The 20,250-nt window shown below is 37.5% G+C and overlaps 1 long non-coding RNA gene across 1 annotated transcript in view; it reads right to left on the minus strand.

Annotated features, from left to right (window-relative positions):
- LOC131692099 (uncharacterized) overlaps window positions 1-17,492 on the minus strand; it is a 31,658-nt gene extending 14,166 nt beyond the window's left edge. The window contains exon 1 of the long non-coding RNA XR_009305914.1: window positions 17,202-17,492. This is a non-coding gene — a long non-coding RNA (uncharacterized LOC131692099). The remainder of the gene's footprint in view (window positions 1-17,201) is intronic.
- Between the last annotated feature and the right edge of the window lie 2,758 nt (window positions 17,493-20,250).

The raw sequence follows: 20,250 nt of genomic DNA on the forward strand, positions 1-20,250 counted from the left end.
GCCCCTTTATATTTTCTAGTTACAATGGTCGCTTTAATGAAATTTTTCTACCAAAGCACAGTTGTGGTGGGTCGATGTTGCGCAGTAACTAATATAATAGGCACACAAAGTTTCAATTGCAACACATGCGGTGCACAGTGTTGCAAAACGACGTTTTCACAATCAAAATTCAATAACTCCTGAATCATTGGTTTTGGAGAATGGATTTTTTCGAAGAAGTTTCTAGATAAAAAATATAGATGCATCTTTTGATATAATGAATTGAGTGAGTAATCCTCTAAAAGTGAGATAGAAAATGTATTTCCCCAAATAATTTTGCTAGAAGCTCGCTGTCTTCAGTAAAGTTCCAGAAAATATTATTGTGAAAAACTTTACTGAAGATACTAAAGCTCTATATAGTAACTGTAGCGAGATATGTAGGTTTACTTGGGATAGACCTCTTAAAACAGTTTTTCGAATATAACTTTTTACGATTACTTTTTATTATTAAGTGTCTTCTATAAAGTTGTTAAAAGCGATAAAATGCACATTTTTTATAACAACGATGAATCTGTAGCTCTCGAAACAACAAAGTTATTGTCAATTTTCGAATATTTTTAGGTCCATTTACATCTTAAGTAACTTCCTTAATCGCAAAAATTCGTAGAAAGAACTTTTTTCTTTCCATTAAATATAAAAACCCTCGTCTGACGGAGACTGCTGGGTAGGTTACGTATAAAATCAATACTCCTGAAAGCATGGTGGATCGACTGAATTAAATAATTCAGCACGATAATCCATAGATTTATATGCGTAACAGAATTTCCATCGATTTTATTTTGGATGGAGTAGTGTATGAAATTGAAGTCAATATACGCAATCGATTAATTCTTCAACGGATTGTATTATTTTACAAAATCATGTGGAAAGGTGGTCGAATTTATTGTTGCATCGATTAACATTTTCCCAATTCATATATCTAACTTTTTTTGGCAAATTGACCTGCGAAGGTGATTATAAGAATCATTCAATAAAAGAATGCACATATAGTGAAAAGTTCTGTTTTCGAAACATATTTCCAATGATATGAAGACATAACGGAGTGTTGATGGACGTGGGTAAAGTTAATTCATAAAAAATGGCGCATTAAAAAAAAATATTTTGGCGATACAGAGAGTGTTAGTATATTCATGCACTTTCCATATAATCACTGCACAATTGAATAATATTACTTCAAATATCAGCAGAATACTGAAAATTGAGCCAGTGATAGAAAATCTCTACAGGTATCTCGTTGAAAACTTGCTTTGTGGTGTACATCATAAATCAAAATATATTGGACCAATCGCTTTCTAGGTTTGCACAGTTCTTCTACATATCCCCAGGTATTGATCGAAACTTTTATTTTTTCTTCATATTTAAATTTTTCGTAGCATTCTGCAGCTAAAAATGCAATTTTCGTTAAAAAAAATAATAAAACTTATTTTTGTGAACAAAGTTATGATCTTTAATAATGTGAAGGAGAACTGTGCAAAATTTCAAACAATTTGGTTCAGTAGATTTTGAGTTATGCTGTACATCGCATTTATTCGAGGTGTCTCCTGAAGATTCACTGTAACACACCCAATTTTCAATATTTTGCGGTGAACATTTATGAAAATATTGCATTATGGACTGAATAGACTAACACTCTCGGAATGGCCATTTTTTTTGAGTGCGATATTTTTTTCAACAATAATCCTACCCCCTTAAGCAAGAACTGATTTCATCAGTAGGTGTCGACTAACGGGTAAAATTTGACAAAGATCGCCGATCACGCCACCAAATATACGGTTGGTCCCTTTTATGGGTCATCGTGAATTCGTCCTATATAACAGTGTTGCATTCTTTCAGCATTTTGCTTACACCCGAATTTTGGTTGATATTGTAACGTTTTTACGTATTTTAGGGCAGAGCTGTTCGTCCATCATCCAGCAATGTTGATTTAACTTCAGATGAAGTGATCGCCAGTGCAATTTTCAATTTAATTTTCGACAAATTATTGCCATTCATCAGTATTATGCTGTCATTCGCGTAATAGATCTCTATCAAATAAATTCTTGCCATTCCATTTATGTGCTGGTAAACATACATGCAACAAAATTGTAGATTTTTGAAGTAATCGACAGATATTGCATCAGAAACCCTCCCTCTCCTTCAGATTCCGAAACCAACAATCATGTCCACCTTCTTGGTGGAAGAAATACTTATGCCAAATCCTATATAATATATGTAGCTAAAAAAGTTCTTCAGTACACCCCCCCACCTCTAATTTTCCTCGGCTTAGGTACTTCTCACCCTCCCCGTCGTGCACAAAAACCACCCCATGACCATCTCCTTAGTGGAAGAAATACTTATGTCAAAATTTTATTCATCGCTAATAATCACATTGATTGAATAGATAAGGTTTACTTCAGAACTCTCTTCTCCCCCTCCTCCTTTCATGGTCCACTCCTATCAACCATTGACTCAGTGGGAGAAATACATATGTCAAATACTAATAAATTTGGAGATATAAATAATTTTTGCCTAAAAAACAACCCCCCCCCCCTTAAACTCAGTGTACCCCCCCCCTTCCCAAAAAAAAACCATGCCATGAACATCTTCTTGGGGGAAAGAATACGTATACCAAATTTCATCAAGATCGGACTTGCAGTTTAGAAGTAGTTAGCGGACATACATACAAACATACATTGATTTTTATATATTCCACGCCACGCGTTCTAGAAACGCGTGGAATATTCGCTCACTGACGATGATGCATTACCGCGCCTGCTGCTGTTGCTATTGTTGCTACTGTTGTATGCGAGTCAAATATCTGACAGTTTATTCTGGAATGTTATTACCGGTTGGAGATTCTGCTCGATTGTGATGGAATCGTGTGAATAATTTTACTTGGCAGTTATTAGAGCTGAACAGAGGCGCGAACAAGTGCAATTCTCTCAGTTGCGTATGTGTAGTGGTAATAAAAATTGATTGCAACTTTAAATTGATATTTAAACTGAAAACTATTGAAAAATCCGGATTATTGTAAAAACATTGCGAAAATGAAAGAGAACAAACAAAGTTTTGCTTACGTTTTGTTAATTGTTGATGGATTGACATGATTCGGAAACCAATCGATTCATAAAATTACCAGTAAAAAATTATTATCAATTTTTTCTGTGTATTTTATTACCAGTAAAAAATTACTATCAAATTTTTCTGTGTATTTTATTAGCACACTATTGAAAAATCCGCAAATCTGCAAAAAATAGGGAAAACATATACAATTTTCACAAATTAGTGCAAATCTTTCCCTAGCACAGACCTCATCTTGACACTCATAAGCATCCTCATTCATCGTATTGGGGGCGGGCATAGCGTAGTTGGTGAATCGATTGCCTTGTACGCAGCTCACCTGGGTTCGAATCCCAACCCCGCACATAGGGTTAGAGATTAGAGGTAATATCTGATCACCACGGTAGTGACCACCTGCCGATTGTAATTGCAATCACTACTCGTTCACGACCTTCGGAACCAATCAATGTTATGACCTCACACGAAACATTGATTGGAAGAGCTACGCTGCTGAGATATTTAAAACTATCGATTCAACACAGGTACTTCCCCCGGAGGAAGAGTATAAGTTTTTGTCCAACTCGATTCTCGATATCGCGATTCAAACTTCAAGACGAAACGAATACCCGACGGGAACAGCCGAAAACGTTCTCCCAACCCGTGGTGGGACGAAGAATTCTCAGACGTGTACGCGGCGAAGGCTGCCGCGTATAAAGCCTTCCGAAACGACGGGTTAGTAGCTACCTATCGACTGTACGCGATATAAGAAAAGCGAATGAAAAATTTAATGAAAGCCAAGAAACGCAGTTACTGGCGCCGGTTTATCGACGGGTTAACAAGAGAAACATCGAGCACTCTTTGGGGCACGGCCCGACGTATACGAAACCGAAACAGTACTAACGAGAGCGTGGAATATTCAAACCGCTGGATATTCGATTTCGCCAAGAAGGTTTGTCCGGATTCCGCCCCGGCACAGAAAATCTACCGCGCCGCCTTACAATACCGCGAACGAAACACCGTTTTCGATGGTGGAGTTCTCACTTGCTCTCTTATCATGTAACAATAAAGCTCCAGGGCCAGACAGAATCAAATTCAACTTGTTGAAGAATCTACCAGACTCTGCCAAGAGACGCTTGTTGAATTTATTTAATAAGTTTTTTGAGGGTAACATTGTCCCACATGATTGGAGACAAGTGAGTGTCATCGCCATCAAAAAACCAGGAAAACCAGCCTCCGACCACAACTCGTATAGACCGATTTCAATGCTCTGTATCCGGAAGTTATTCGAGAAAATGATCTTGTTTCGCCTCGACAATTGAGTCGAACCAAATGGCTTACTGTCAGATACACAATTTGGATTCCGCAAAGGCCTTGCGTTGCTCTCAACAGAAATTCAAATGGCATATGCTAACAAAGAGCAAATGGCATCAGTAATCTTGGATTTTACGGGGGCTTTCGATTCAGTTTCTATCAACATTCTTTATGAGAAGTTGCACCAGCATGGTCTTTCATCAATTTTAAATAACTTTTTTCTAAACCTGTTGTCTGAAATACAAATGCATTTCTCGCATGGTGATTTATCGACATCACGATTTAGCTACATGGGCCTTCCCCAGGGCTCATGTCTAAGCCCTCTTCTCTACAATTTTTACGTGAATGACATTGACGAATGTCTCGTCAATTCCTGCACGCTAAAGCAACTTACAGATGACGGTGTGGTCTCTATTACAGGTCCCAAGGCCGTCGACTTGCAAGGACCACTGTAAAATACCTTGGACAATTTGTCTGCTTGGGCTCTCCAGCTGGCCAACAAGGGATCAACTTTCTACGTACAATAGCCGGAACATGGTGGGGTGCCCACCCAGGAGACCTAATCAGGCTGTACCAAACAACGATATTATCAGTGATGGAGTACGGATTTTTCTGCTTTTGCTCCGTTGCTAGCATACATTTCATTAAACTAGAGAGAATCCAGTATCGCTGTTTGCGTATTGCCTTGGGTTGCATGCACTCGACTCATAGTTTAGAAGTGCTGGCGGGCGTCCTTCCACTAAAAAAAATCGATTTTGGGACCTCTCGTATCATTCGATGCGATATTTTGAACCCATTGGTGATTGCAAATTTCGAAAGGCTTGTCGAGCTTAATTTTCAGACCCGATTCATGTCCTTGTACTTTGATTACATGGCACAGAACATCAATTCATCTTTGTATAACGTTAACCGTGCTCATCTCTTAGATACTTCTGCTCCAACTGTATTTTTCGACACATCCATGAAGGAAGAGATTTGTGGAATCCCGGATCACATTCGCCCACAAGTGGTCCCAAATATTTTCAATAATATATACCATCAAGTCGACTGCGCCAAAATGTTCTACACTGACGGATCAATTCTCGACGGGTCCACAGGCTTCGGTATCTTCAACGAAAATCTTGCTGCCTCATTCAAACTTCAATGCTTCAATTTACGTTGCAGAATTAGCTGCCATTCAGTATACTCTCGGGATCATTGACACCCTGCCCGGCGGACTCTTTAGCCAAGGTGGGCGCATTAGAAAGCGACACTTACGAAAGACCAATTTGCTTCAATGAATTTTTCAGTATCTCTCGTCAGAGGACGCTCGAAAGTTTGCAAACTTCATGGAGCAATGGGCGTCTGGGACCGTGGCTACATTCTATTATCCCGAAGGTATCAGCTAATGCTTGGTTTAAGGGCTTGGATGTGGGCCTTTATTCGTACGATATCAAGGCTCATGTCCAACTATTACTCGTTTGATGCGCATCTCCGTCATATAGGGCTTGCTGACAGTAATCATTGTGTTTGTGAGAACGGCTATCATGACATCGAGCATGTTGTTTGGCTGTGCGCAGAGTACCGTGTTGCCAGGTCCCAACTAATAGATTCCCTTCGGTCCCGAGGTAGATCACCTTATGTGCCAGTCCGGGACGTCCTGGCAAGCCGTGGCCACCCCTACATTTTTCTTATCTACACCTTTTTGAAAACTATTGATGTCCAAGTTTAATACATTTTCCCCTCTCATTTACAGTAGAACCTCGTCAACCTCTCTCTGTATCTACAATATGCCATTGCTTCACGAGTCTACGATGCATACCTTTCTTGATAACCGTCCATCCAGAACATCATGACACATGTCACAAGAACATCATGACAGCATCGGAGTGCCAATAATCATCCAAAATATCGACCCTTCCCTCGCCCCTGCGATTACAGGATGGAAACCACTACAATAAAGTGTGCATATCCCCCACAATCATCAACCAGCTAACGAGAATGTCAATTTTACAAAATTTTACAATATGTATCCCACTTCCTACCTTTTTCCTTTACTAACATAAGAGGGGAGTAAGCCGCCCCTAAATACGGCTTTCTCTTCCCCCACTAACACGTGCGATGTACCTTAAAAATGAATTATCGGCCTCGTTAAGCTACCGTATTTGGGCCTAAATAAACTTATTTATATAAAAAAATTGGCAAGTTTGGTAAGAAAAAAAACGGTCCGGGACTTCTTTCGAGCACCACTATTATTGGAAAAATCGACAAACGCGTCGCCAAACAATCCCGACTAAATTAACATTCCAGTGATTTCCCGTTACTTTCGGTATATGGTTCACACTGCGCACGTTGTAGCGATGGTGCAGCATAGAACATCTAAGAGCAGAACGAATCGTTGTTATCGTTCAATCTCATTTTACTGAACGCAAATTATTCTATTAGAAGTCAACCTCCGTACCGCATGATGTTACCTTGCGCACAGTATCATCATCTGATTGCAGAGAGAACTAACACGGCTACTGGCACTAGCACTGGTGCCAGTAGCCGTGTAGCAAGGCAAGTAATAAAACTTACAGGTGCCCTGCTTTGTACACTTGCAAAAGCAAAAATTAATTCTTTCCATCCAGTGTGTGAAATGTGAACAAACAATGAGTTACAATGCAATGCAAGTTTATACCCCGTTGCGGACAAATTGTGTTGCTGTTGACTTCTCGAAATGTCCGATAAGATGATCCATTCGTGAAGTGGAGTAAATGTTGAAGGTGAATGGGAAGCTCAACGTAGCAGAAGTTAATGCTGTTCAATTCCACCATTTAAGTCATGCGGTACTGATTATATTCAAAAACATTAGTCAAGCAGAATCATTTGCTTCGCAGAAAAACTTGAAACACGTTGTCGAATGTAATGACATTTTATACAGCATCCCAACATATATAGATAACTAGTTGATACCCATCGCGCGTTGCTGCGACTTTCAACCGAATAGAAGGAAAACACAATTTCTTCCGAAGCGCCATCTGGAAAGCGGACAATCCCCAACCAATTGTAAACAAACACGCCCCATCACAAATGCCTACTATGTATTAATTTTTATGGCAATCGGCTCAGCCGTTTGGATTCCATAAATCATATACATACAAACATTGACTTTTATATATAGATTGATTGATAGATACATTACAGTATTAAAATAAAACTACACGACTTGGCACCACGTACTAGTTCCGCTGCTATCAAACAACTCATGTAAAAATACGGAGAGGTGTTGAAGTGTGTTAAAGAGTAACTTCTTCCCAGGACTTCGCAACCGCGTTCATGTGGTGAGTATGCGTCCGACAAAATCTATTCCCTCCTACTTGACACTCCCAAGCAGAAAACCTAAACAAACTTAAAGACCAAGGTGTTACATATTCTCAACTAACACTGGTCACGTAGAAGACTCCTACGTGCCAATACTGTGATCGCCCGCTACACCACGGAAAACCTTGCGCAGTGGCTACTAAGGAACTTCCACCTGTTACGACCACAGCCGATATACAACCGTCGTTACTAAACTACAACCGGTCGTTAAGCCAACTACTGCAGACCAGGCAGTAACAAACACCAGCTCATCAACGATCGAACCCAGTACCACTAAACCATCTACCATTACCAACAACGAAGTAACAACAATTACACCAAATACCTCCAAATCAACAACCAACACAACCAATAAAGAATCAAATACCGATGAAGAAGAATTTACAACAGCGACCCATAAGAACAAGAAACAAACAAAAACATCTGCCAGTGAACATCATGAATGACGACATGGACGTGAACGAAAATGCGAGAGAAGACGGACAGAATGACCCCCAAAGTGCGGCAGATAACGCACCTGATGTTTCACCACCAATTAAGAGGATCGCAACATGCAGCAACCAGCTGCGTCAACAAGACGCGATGCACACATGAAGGTTAATTTTAATTCTTCCATATTGTAAGAATAATAAAAGACCCACGGCTCAGTTATGCTGACGCATTGAGCCGTGTCAAATAAACAAGAAGAAAAAAAGGTTTCATAGAAGTCTTGTATTGTTATTTGTGCAGTAGCTTAGGTAATTGTCTAGTTGAGACAAGAGTCTTTTGTGAAAGAGATCTGTTTTGAATGAGGTTTTTGGCTAAATTGGTGTATCTTGGCATGAAGACTGAATCTCGAAGCAGAAATTGAAAATGTTTCATTAAAGGTGATTTAACTGGAGAAAAAGTTGCACTAAATACAAATATGTATTTGGTAGTGCCTTATAACGCTAGTAACAAGGACAGTGATCTGTCATGGATGTTATGCAGCAACGACAGTGAGATGCGCTTTGCCGAGAACAGGGATCCGAAGCGCGGCAAATCCGCGGTGGATGCACCGTACGAGTAGTCAAATCCGCCGTCGGAAGTGCAAACAAACTAGTGATTCACTCGTTTACCCAGTTTACTCAAACATCCTATGCTATGAGTAGTAGCAAGTCGATTGGGCGGCAGCGAAGTCGGACAGCACACATAAGCGAAGAAGCGTAGGCACATTAGGCCGTAGTATTTTGTTTATTAAGCCACATCGCTCTTATACGGGCGCCCGATTTCACTGCCACTAAGTTGGCTTAGAACTAGCCATAGGCCCTATGTTTGAGTAAACCGACCAAATGAGTCTATCGCAGGTTTCCTTGCACATCCGAATGTGAGTTTGCCTTCAGCTCATCTGGCAGATACTCAGCGGCATTGCACCGCCTCGGATCCTTGGCCTTGGCCATGCGGCCAGGCCACACCGAACTAGTGGTTTTGCTGCATAACATCACTAAGCAGAACACTATGTTATGCATATTCGGTTTATTTATACCAAAATACGTCAATTTGACAAAAAACCGCATCAAAAATGAACCTGTTTCACTAGTCTCCAAACTAGGCAATTACCGTACCTTATTAAGGGAATTTGGTCGTATTTAAACTGCCCTATCACCAACGTGATATGTTATTCAATACAGAATATTATGTTATGACATTTATAAGTCACAAAATTTTATGGTTGTCAAATAATTGGGTGTCATATCATATTCAAAGTTATTCATATTGAGTATACCCATTATATGATGTAATGGCCGTAAGAAGAGATAAGCAACTCCCCCGAAAACGGCATAAGATTATCTTGGGTGCGCCAAACCGCGCGCGTTCTCAGCTTAACACAATGTTTAAAAGTCGACCAATTAATCCTAAATAATCAAACATTCTGGATTTTCGTAGATGTACTTTTATCCATATCCATGGGACAGTAGAAAGTTGTACATTCGTAGACTACCTGCTGGACGTAAATTGCAGGAAACAATTATATATCAAGTGCTACTAAACATTAACGATGCTCAACCCTGGTGCTTTTATGTGAAGCATCCTGGTTTTTATTAGTAACCACTCACGTTTATTGTTCCAATTTCGAATTTTTAGTGCAGACTCTATGTATGTGATATAACAAATTTTAATGTAAAAGTTCTATTAGGAGAGTTGACATTCGCAACGTATTCAATTACTCAAGGTCCATCTCGTCAAAAAATTTGGATTGATTACATTACAATCGTCCTTCGGTAATACAGAAAATTTTGAACATATATTTTATGTTCTTGAACCTCCTGTTGGAAGCTCTGAATTTAATTTATAGGGACTTGTTTTAGCAGATTGTATCGTTGCATTGTTTTGATAATCAAAGCTTTTACTTACAGGAGTAAATTCTGTGGAAAAAATTCAGCACCGTTATCTCCACCGAATATCTAGGGATTAACTAAACCAACAATCATAACTCGTCCAACAAAACCGTAAACTTATTTCCCACTTCAAATAAAACCGTAATTAGAGAATATTTTAGTTGTAGGCAATGAATAAGATGTGAGGTTTGATCAGGGGTGCCAAGCTTCCAGATTTATCTGGATTCATCAAGATTTTCAAGCCTCGTCCAGACATAAAGATTTATGTTTGATCCAGATTTTAGGGAATTTGTCCAGATTTATCCAGACAATTTGAAAAATAACAAAATAAGTTTCATAAACCACTTTTTGAGAAAGCTGGAAACACAACATACCACCGTTTTTTCGTGAAAGTCAACAAATTTTTTGCCGAATTATATCATCTTGAAGTTCCAGCAGTCCAATATTCTGGAAACTCTGAGATTCAAATTTAATCAATGTGATCTATGCTGAAAATCAAGCATTGGACATTTCCAGATTAGCAGCGCAATCACCAAATTTTTAGTAAGCCGATATATTTACTAATATACAAACATGTTTCATTAGTAAAACGTAACAAATTAGCCATCGGTGAGGAATGCACCTTTTCCTAAAGAATTTGGGTCATCCAGACAATTCCAGACTTTTTAAAAAAATATTACAGATTTTTTGGAAAAGCACTTGGCATCCCTGGGTTTGATTGATAATTCTAGCCAAACATTTAAAAAGGTCCTATCTGCAAAATGTAAATATTGAGAAATTTTTTAAAGAAGGTTTTACCAGATTAATTGTAATCCTATTTTGAAAATTGATACTATTTTATTTCGTTTGAATGCGCATATTGCTTCTACTTGTATACCTCACAAAAAATACTGTTCAGTTGTTATACTACACCGAAAGTCAAAAGAATTAAGTGAAATCTAATTTTGTGGCCAGATTGGCCCCATTGTACACTCAAAAAATACCTCACATTCAAATTACGTGAAAAATCCTGTAGATTGATTTTAAGCGTCAACCTCAATGATTCATATGACATCGATGACTATTAAGTGAAAATCCCCTTAAATCAATTAGATCAACACGTACAATTTATGTGATTTTTGCAAAAGTCAGAAAAGGTACCTGAATTTCCGATGTGAAAAATTCAAATTTCAAGATGGCGTACAGCATAAGAGCGCAAGCATTGTAGAATATTTCACACATTCGTTTATTAATGTACTTATTCTTTTTTTAAGGAAGTATGTTGCACACGCATTCACATCTACAAGTCGACGGTATTGTCCAGCAAGAGCATTCCGGAAAAACCTTGTCCACAATAGAACCACTATTACCGAGAATTGTTAGCAAGGCGCTATCGGATAATGAATGTGGGTATTTTACTAACAGTAGAAAATTATTGGCAATTAATTGGTGATTACACAAAAACCTGCACCAGGATGTATGGTGTATTTAAATTGTAATTTTTGCATTCTGTGATAGCTATTGAACATTTGAAGATTGTTTTAATGATGTCACCTCTCCATAGAAACTGATTAACCAAATACGTTTACGGCCAATTTCTTTCGAAAACCGCTTTTCATCCAAGTGAAGAAATTGGCCTTTAGATAAATCGCTTTATTAGTAAAATTTTCGATATGGTTTTTTTTTTATTTTCAACTTGGATCGGTAAAAGGTACGAAAACGGCAGTGAATGTGTTTTTCCTTGATCTGGTTTAGAATTACAGATTCGCCATACGCAATCAGCATCAAAAGTTTGAATACTGCTAATCAATAAAAATATATAAGCTTTTGTCTTTTACAAAAATTAAATGTGAGCTTCTTAATATATGTTCTAGATTTTTGTGCCCGCATATGCCCTTTTCAATATAGTCTCTGGATTCTCTACTTTGATTATAAAATAGAATCTGTTTGCCAATCGTAGACTTCCACTACCTGCACCGAGGAAAAAGTACTTAAGAATTTCATAAGTCTCGACTTATGAACCAGTACAATTTTGATTCCATTACACGCTTATGCATTACATAAGCATGTATATGAATTTCATAAGTTCGCCTTATAGAATTCATACACGTGTCTTAAGATTATTATAAAAATGTTATTGTGAAAATGCCATAAGGCCAGACAAGTGACAACATTGTTGGGTTTAGTTTTAGTCTGGTGCTCTGCTTCCAATTAGTAGCAAATAAATGTAAGTTATTTTTTGTTTATTGATTATTGTTTCAATTATTTATGTTATTATTTTGCAGCATCTCAATGTAGTGAAATAGCAGAAGTTTCAACCGTAGGTGTTTAGCCAATTTCGAGGAAACATCTAGCATCATAACAAGTGATTTTTTAACTGGAGCCTTCTAAATATAAGTGTGGTTATGTTTATTTTCATCTAATTCAAGAAAATTCATGTGTAGAAATGAATAAAAAATGTTTTCTTATTTATTTTTCCTATCAGGTGCATATATCACATACACGAATCTCATAATAATTCTCTTTCAAATTTATATTTTAATGCGATGATTAATATAATCATATTCGTATAAAGGTCATAAGAATGTCCAAGGAATTTCATAAGTATTTCTTATGAAATCCGTAAGTGATTTGATGGCCATTTTCCTCGTTAAACCATAAGACAAACTTATAATTTTCATGAGATACTTGTGGCGCAAAGTCATAAGCGATTCTTATAGATTTCAATAGTTATTTTTCCTCGGTGTGTAATTATACCTACACTCAAAAAAATCATAACGTTCAAATTACGTGAAAAGTCCTGTAGATTGATTTTCGATGCCAATCTCAATGTTTCATATGGCAACGACGAATTTCAAGTGAATATCATCTGAAATCAATTAGGTCAACATGTACAATTTATGTGATTTTTGCAAAAGTCAAACAACCTACGTGAATTTCCGATGTGAAAAATTTAAAACTCAAGATGGCGTAAAGCACACAACAGCAAGTACTGTAGAATATTGAAAAACGTACGTTGACCAAACAGTCATAACTGCGAGAAGATTAACGATTAATTCGAGGATTTGTCGTATCAGAGCATTCCGTCGGAACTGAAAGAAATTAAGCGACGTGGCCAGAGCGCTTCCGGATAATTGATTCAGGTAATTTATTAGCAAGAGCAAAATTATTAATGGATGATTTCACAAAAAAGTTGCAGAATTTCAACTTCTACCAACTTCAGCAAACTGACAGGAAAACACAAGATATCTTTGGATGATAATATCTCACCAAGAATAATTAGCCTGTGGATAAAAGTATTCATTGGATTTATTCTGGTACACACTTCGTTCTTCCAGTTGCACCGGAGCAAATAAAACTTCCCGGTCTTACCTATTCCGGAACCGGTTCAAAGTCCTGAATGAATTCCAGTTCAAATGCTAAAACCAATTCCGGCTCAATCAATTGTTGCATTTGGTATGGAACCCATTCAGGATTCCGAATCGATTTTCGAATGACTAGATTGGGTTGCTCATTTTCACTACGGTTTGCTACAAAAAAAAAGAGAAGAGAATACACGGACAAATTGCTCACTGTTTGCTACTTACAGCTTCTCCCGGTACTTTTGGGGTCGATTTCTTCACTCTCGTATAACTTTAAAACCAGGTTTAACGCACCGATAAACTTGCTTTAAATGTTAAGCGAGGATGAAGAAATGGGTTCTTAATCGACAAAAGCAATGAGATTTTCAATATTGAAAACAAAAATCTTGAGCGTTTTTTCAAAACGTCATATCTGCAATGAGTTACTCTCTTTGCTTACTTTCTCTGTCGATTTTTACGGCGTCACTATAACACTTTTCACTTATTTTACAGTACAGATCGAAAGACGGTGGTTTAAACTAGCATATTATGCAAAGAGTTGAGAGATAAATGTTATAGTGACCGAATTATTAACAGAAGACAAAGTAAACAAAGAGAGTAACTCATTGCAGATATGACGTTTTGAAAAAACGCTCAGGAAATCTGTGAAAAGGTCATAAGGGCAACTGAGAGTCTCCTTGTTTGCTTTTTCTTAACTCAGTCACAAGTACGTTTGCTCCTTAACTCTTATATAGCATAATATTTTGATTGTACTTGAAAATCAATACAGCGAACTTCTGCATTTCGTTTTTTCTTCTACTTTCCGAATACGTAACGTAAATGCGGTCTAATGCACATCTTGTCTACATTTAAGAGCATTATCATGCTTATAATGTGTACTAGTTGCGCTTTGGCCACGCACTCCGAAAATAGGAGAAAAATGAAAGACGCTAGTTCACTATTTCGATTTTCAACTGCTACTCGACATCGAAGTATTCAGATATATACTGAAACAATAGTGGAATTAACGATAAAACAGATAACGGCGTAATAATCAGATGAGAAAGTAAATAGACGATCTCATTTGCACTTAGGACCATTTGACATGTTTGTCTAGATATGGTAGAATGTGCCCTTTTTACTATGGACTCTGGAGTATCTACTATGTGTTTACGTTTTCTTTTCGCTATTTACAAACCGAATCAATACTTTCCATTTGAAAATGTGAACAATTACACCTGTAATGTACGCTTCCAGGTTGCTGAAATACGAAGGGACTTCAAAATGGTTTGGTGTAGTACAACTTGAACGGGCATGTAAGAAACAATCCTGGAGCAAGCGGCTGAAGCATAATAGAAAGACGTTGCCGTTAGATCATCCCGGATTAATACAAAATCAGGTACATCGAAACAAGCAATGGATAAATATCTTGAGCAGATAGGCACGCAACAGTAGGAAGATGCATAGGACAACTCGTTTGATTTGATGATGATTGGTGGAAAAAGCTAAGCTGGCGTTAGTACAATTCGTTGATTATTTCTACTATCACTTGATATATCTATCCGCATCACGTAAGTTCTTTCAATGTTACATTTTAAAATTCTAAGGCGTAATCTTTTGCTTTTTATAGAAGTAAGAATTGGATGTTAACGCTATGAATAAAGCCTCTCGAACGTTCGTTTCTACGTCACAACAAGCCGTGCTTCGATTGAAATCCTGTTGGTCTATTTCATGTCTACTCAAATTATTGGCTGGAAATCGTATCCAGCGACTTGGAATGCGCAGTACATATTTACATGTGATGATGTGACGAGCTAAATTTATAAATAAATAGAAAACAAACTACAGATTTTTTTCGAAAACCAGTGAAGTACATGCAATAATGATAGATGTTAAAAACATGTACAAAATTTAATTTAGGAACTTATACTATTTTTTCGATTATGACGATAACGACTAAAAGTTACTAGTTATTAATCTATTTTAAACATTCATTTAAATTGTCTCGGGTACTGAAGATTGTGTTCTACTGATTTTAATAAGAATATATAATTAAGAGGAAGAAATAATTTTGGATTAAAAACGATAAGGAGTACAAAGTAAACATATAGTCTATTCAAAACATATCACATTTTTCCTTTTATATATTTCATAGGTAAATTTTATCTAAAAATCTTTTAAAAAAATGGTATCGCGAATTATAGACATTGCCAAATACTAAAGCAATAATTATTTTCCTGGCAGGTAAATGTTATGTGAACTTCCATTGATCACTAGACTGTTCATAAAATAACTTCTAACGAATTACCCTATAAATATCAAGTCCACAGCATATAACATCTAACAGACTTGACACTAACTACCATCTTATTAGCAGGTGATTGTAATCTGAAAATCCTTTGAATGTTATTTGAGAAAACACATAAATTATACTGGATTATGTATTAGATGCAGATTATATGACAGCCATATAAAAACTACGTGAAATGTAGAGTGGAAAATAATCACATAATCGTAAGCGTAAGCTAGTTTTATATCAAGTATTTTATGAAGACAAAATTTTCCTTTTTTCTTGTAGAATGAAGAAGTAGATGATGACGCTGAGATGAGAAACCCTCAAACCTTGGACGAAAAGGACTTCGAAAAAGTACTTCCGTCGAGTGTCATAATCGGTCGACGTTCGTTGTTCCAATACTACAAGGAGCGCCTTAATCCAAGCCCAGTGGTGAAGAAGTGTACTCACTGGCCGAATATCATGTCCAGCCAACAGCAATGACTCGGATTAGCTGGGACAAGTATATACTTGTTTAGTTCGGCAAGTGATGCATGATTTGCAAAAATAGGTCGTTAACGATACTGTTTTCCCTCAACTCGCCTGTGCTAAATAATCCTGGAAATGATTTGTCGTCGAAATTTCTTCTCTTCTATTGCCTTCAAATACCGTTAGATGTTAGTGCGTCTAATGGCGTTAGTATAAAATGGTACAAAGCTGTCCGTAGACGAAGTAACAGCAATTTTTGAGCCGGAATATAGTAATTTAGTGTAACTGATTAACTTAAGGTTATAAGAAATACAAAATAAAATGTTTCTAATCAATGGACATACACTACTATTCTATTTAAACATATCATATTATTCCTTTTGAATCATCCAATTATGTATACTTTATCAAGAAACCCTTGATTTTGAGGATTGAAGATGCCACCAAATACTTAAATAATAATTACTTGTTTACCAAATGAATGTTACGTGAAATTTTACTGATTGTCATTAACGCTTTCAAGTAAGACCTAATGAAATACAGTATAAAAATCAACTCAACAACATATAGAATCTGGTAGACTTTATAATAACTACCATCTTATTAGCAGGTGGTTGTAATATGGAAATGATTTCCCTTTGAATTTCACATGAAAATCCATTAAAAAGCATTTCATGTAGTGTTTCAAATTAAATTCCAACAAATTCCAATACATATTGTAGACAAAATGCTAATTATCTGACATCTCACTAACTGACAATTATATGCAGCACATTACCCCATGAAGAACATTATCTGGGATCAGGAATGTCTCTTATTGCCGACCAATGCTGGTTTATGTTCTAGTTGAAAAAGATTCCCCCGAAAGAGCAACTGCGAGCCGGCGGCGTAGCTCAACACGTTAGAAGGGTTGTGAAATGTATATGGGCATGCAATATTCCAAGGAATGGAGAAACTCTACATTGACACAGAATTGAATGTTACCTACTTTACTCTGGCGAAACTATAGTCATTTTTCATTGAAAATTTTACCTGGATCCTGGTCCGATACTTCCGAATCCCCGTCAATCCGGCCAGCTGAGGTGGTCGTACTTTCGACGAATTTTTCTGCTTCTATAAGGTGCTGAAAAAATACAAAATGTGCATAAAAAATCATAAAAATATATATTAATATTAAAAAACTTACTGCTTTATTCAAAACGACGCGGAGGCAAACGAAGCACAACACTTTTTGCGTTGCGAACAAAATGGCCGAAACAGAGCCCACACTGTACGAATACTACCACATACTTGGCGCAGGCGAAAATTAAACGTCATAAAGTCAATCGGGCTAATCGAGTAGATCGAGCACTGCTAAAATCGAGCATTCGAGTAAGATTTGATTCCGCATTCCGTTTAAAAGGTAATGTGGGAATTAGCACAGGCGAGTTGAGTTAAACGTCAAACTGTTTAAATCGCCTGACCATGTTCGTCCGCATTTTTTTGACAGGGACGGCACCCAGCCAGGGATACCCAATGTATTCTATAAAGGTGTGGCAATCCCGAGGCAAAACTTTTGATGGTGTATGTGAAAAAAGCGATATTTTCAAAATGTTCGTGAAAACTCTCTATGTATACATTATCGCACAGGGGAAGTGAAACATGGTGACGTAGAACTAGTTGTTTACACATTTTCCATAGTAGTGAATCGTTGGTAATCATTTCATTTCGATTACATTTTCTGTTTAAATTATCGTATAAACTCGATGTAAAATGCCGAAGTGTGCTATTAAAACATGTGGAATCACCACATATAAAATTAAAACAACCGGTAAGCGAATTACACTGCATGCATTGCCACAAACCAACTCCATTCGCCAGAGGTGGTTGAAATTTTGCGGACTTCCTACAAATACCACCGGCATATACGTTTGCTCGCTACATTTTAGTGCAGCTGATTACGAAAACCGATATTTACAAAACTCGCGAGCTACTCTCTCGAAAGAAGGTAAGCTGTATAATTTCATATTCTTACTAGTATCAAATATGTTCGAAAAATTTTTCCAGCCGTGCCGTTGTTACGTACACCTCTTCCAGAAAATGCATCTGCACGGTCAAAACGAGTCGCTCGGAAAGAACAGTGTGCTTTGGTTGCGGAGCTGTTGGATTACCATGATACGACAAAGAGAAGTCCGGCACTCGTTGGAATTGCTGCAGCGATGGAAAAACGTGTTTCAGAATTGCTCCAAAACCAATTGGGAAACGACGAATCTGCAATCAGTGCACAGAAAGCTAACAACTCAAATGAGCGCGCAGATGAAATCTTCGTTCCTGTGTTGCACAGTACACTACTGAGCAGTGATGATAATACCAGCAAAGTGGAACATTTAGTTTGCATCGATGGCATTTCTGCGACAGAGGCAGATAACGGAAATATAAATATTGCATCAGGTTCCCTCTTTAAACAATCTTACGAAGGGTTTGAAAATGGATTAGAAGCGCTTTGTAATGCCGTGCAGATTATTGAATCTGAAGTACAACATGAACGACTAGACCCAAACACTGCTATTGAGCCCTTTGTACCTGCAGCATCGAACGCAATCAGTCGCACAAATGCCGAGCGGAGGAAATTACCAAAGTGGCGTACGATCGCAGAGTTGCGTTCAGTGGTAAGCGAACATCAACGAGTAATCCGACGGCTGAGATCACAGGTAGAATCCAACTGATTAATTGAATAGCGGTTTCTCTAATATTTACATTTTTAGTTACGGGCTAAAGATACAGTAATCCGGTCTCTACAAAAACAAATAAGTATCCAGGCAATCAAGAGTGAGAAGCAAATACTTGAACTCACTGAAAACGTTGAACTTCTTCGAAAGTCCTGTAAGGATGTCGGAACTGTTTCGGAAAAATTCGTTCAGGATCGTGTGCGCTCTGCTTTTCGTCAGATTTTTACTCCAAATCAAGTCGACTTGATCTTAGGCGTGAAGAAGAAGGTAGTTTGGACTTCAGAGGAGATCGCTATGGCATTCTCTTTGAGGTAAAATGACGTTCTAGAAATTATGAAATGAAATAGTAATACAATGATTTACTACGTTTTTTATTATTTCAGATATCACAGCCAACCTGGTTATGAAATTGTTCGCAAAGATTTCAAAATTCCCTTACCGTGTCTACGAAGCCTTCGTGAATGGGCATCGTGTGTAAATATGCGCCGCGGTGTTCTAACCGATGTTTTAACTTTGCTTGGAATCGCCGGAAAACACATGTCGCAACGTGAGCGAGTAGTTGTTCTAGGATTTGATGAAATGTCAGTGAATGCAACTGTTGAGCATGATAAAAGGAACGACGACATACTCGGGCCGCACAAAGAGTTACAAGTTGTATCCGCTCGTGGACTGTTCGCCAAATGGAAGCAACCTATTTTTGCTGATTTTGATCGACAGATGTCTAAAGTAATTCTGGATGATCTGATTTCTCGATTGTATGCAATTGGGTTCACAGTTGTCGCCAATGTACATGATTGTGGTGGAGGTAATATGGCAATTTGGAAAGAAGTTGGTGTTGATTACACAAAGGAATTAACCGCAATGAAACATCCAGTTACAAATGAAAATGTGTTTTTCTTTCCGGACGCTCCACACATTCTAAAGTTAATCAGAAATTGGCTACTGGATCACGGTTTCTATTATAAGGGTTGGTGTCGTGCATAATATTAAAAATATTCGTTTGCAACATTTTAAAATATATGTATACTTTTTAGGGAAGCTGATAACCAAGAAGTTTCTTGTATTATTAATTAAGAAAGGTTCTACTCTAAAAATGCCGTTTGATCCACAAGTATGCGAATCAAAGATGATTGAATATAACTCATTGTTCAAACTGACAGTGAAACACGTTTCTGTCACTGGTGCGGAAAGACAAAATGTACGGCTAGCTGCTGAATTATTAAGTCATTCGACGGCAATTAATCTTCGACGACATTTTGGCGAATACGAGGAAGCGATTTTACTGGTTGAAATCATCGAAGATGTTAACTCATGGTTTGATGTAATGAACTCCCACCAAATATATCAATCAGTACCCACGAAAAAATGTTACG

Source organism: Topomyia yanbarensis, chromosome 3, assembly GCF_030247195.1.
Source record: "Topomyia yanbarensis strain Yona2022 chromosome 3, ASM3024719v1, whole genome shotgun sequence".
Lineage (NCBI taxonomy): Eukaryota > Metazoa > Arthropoda > Insecta > Diptera > Culicidae > Topomyia > Topomyia yanbarensis.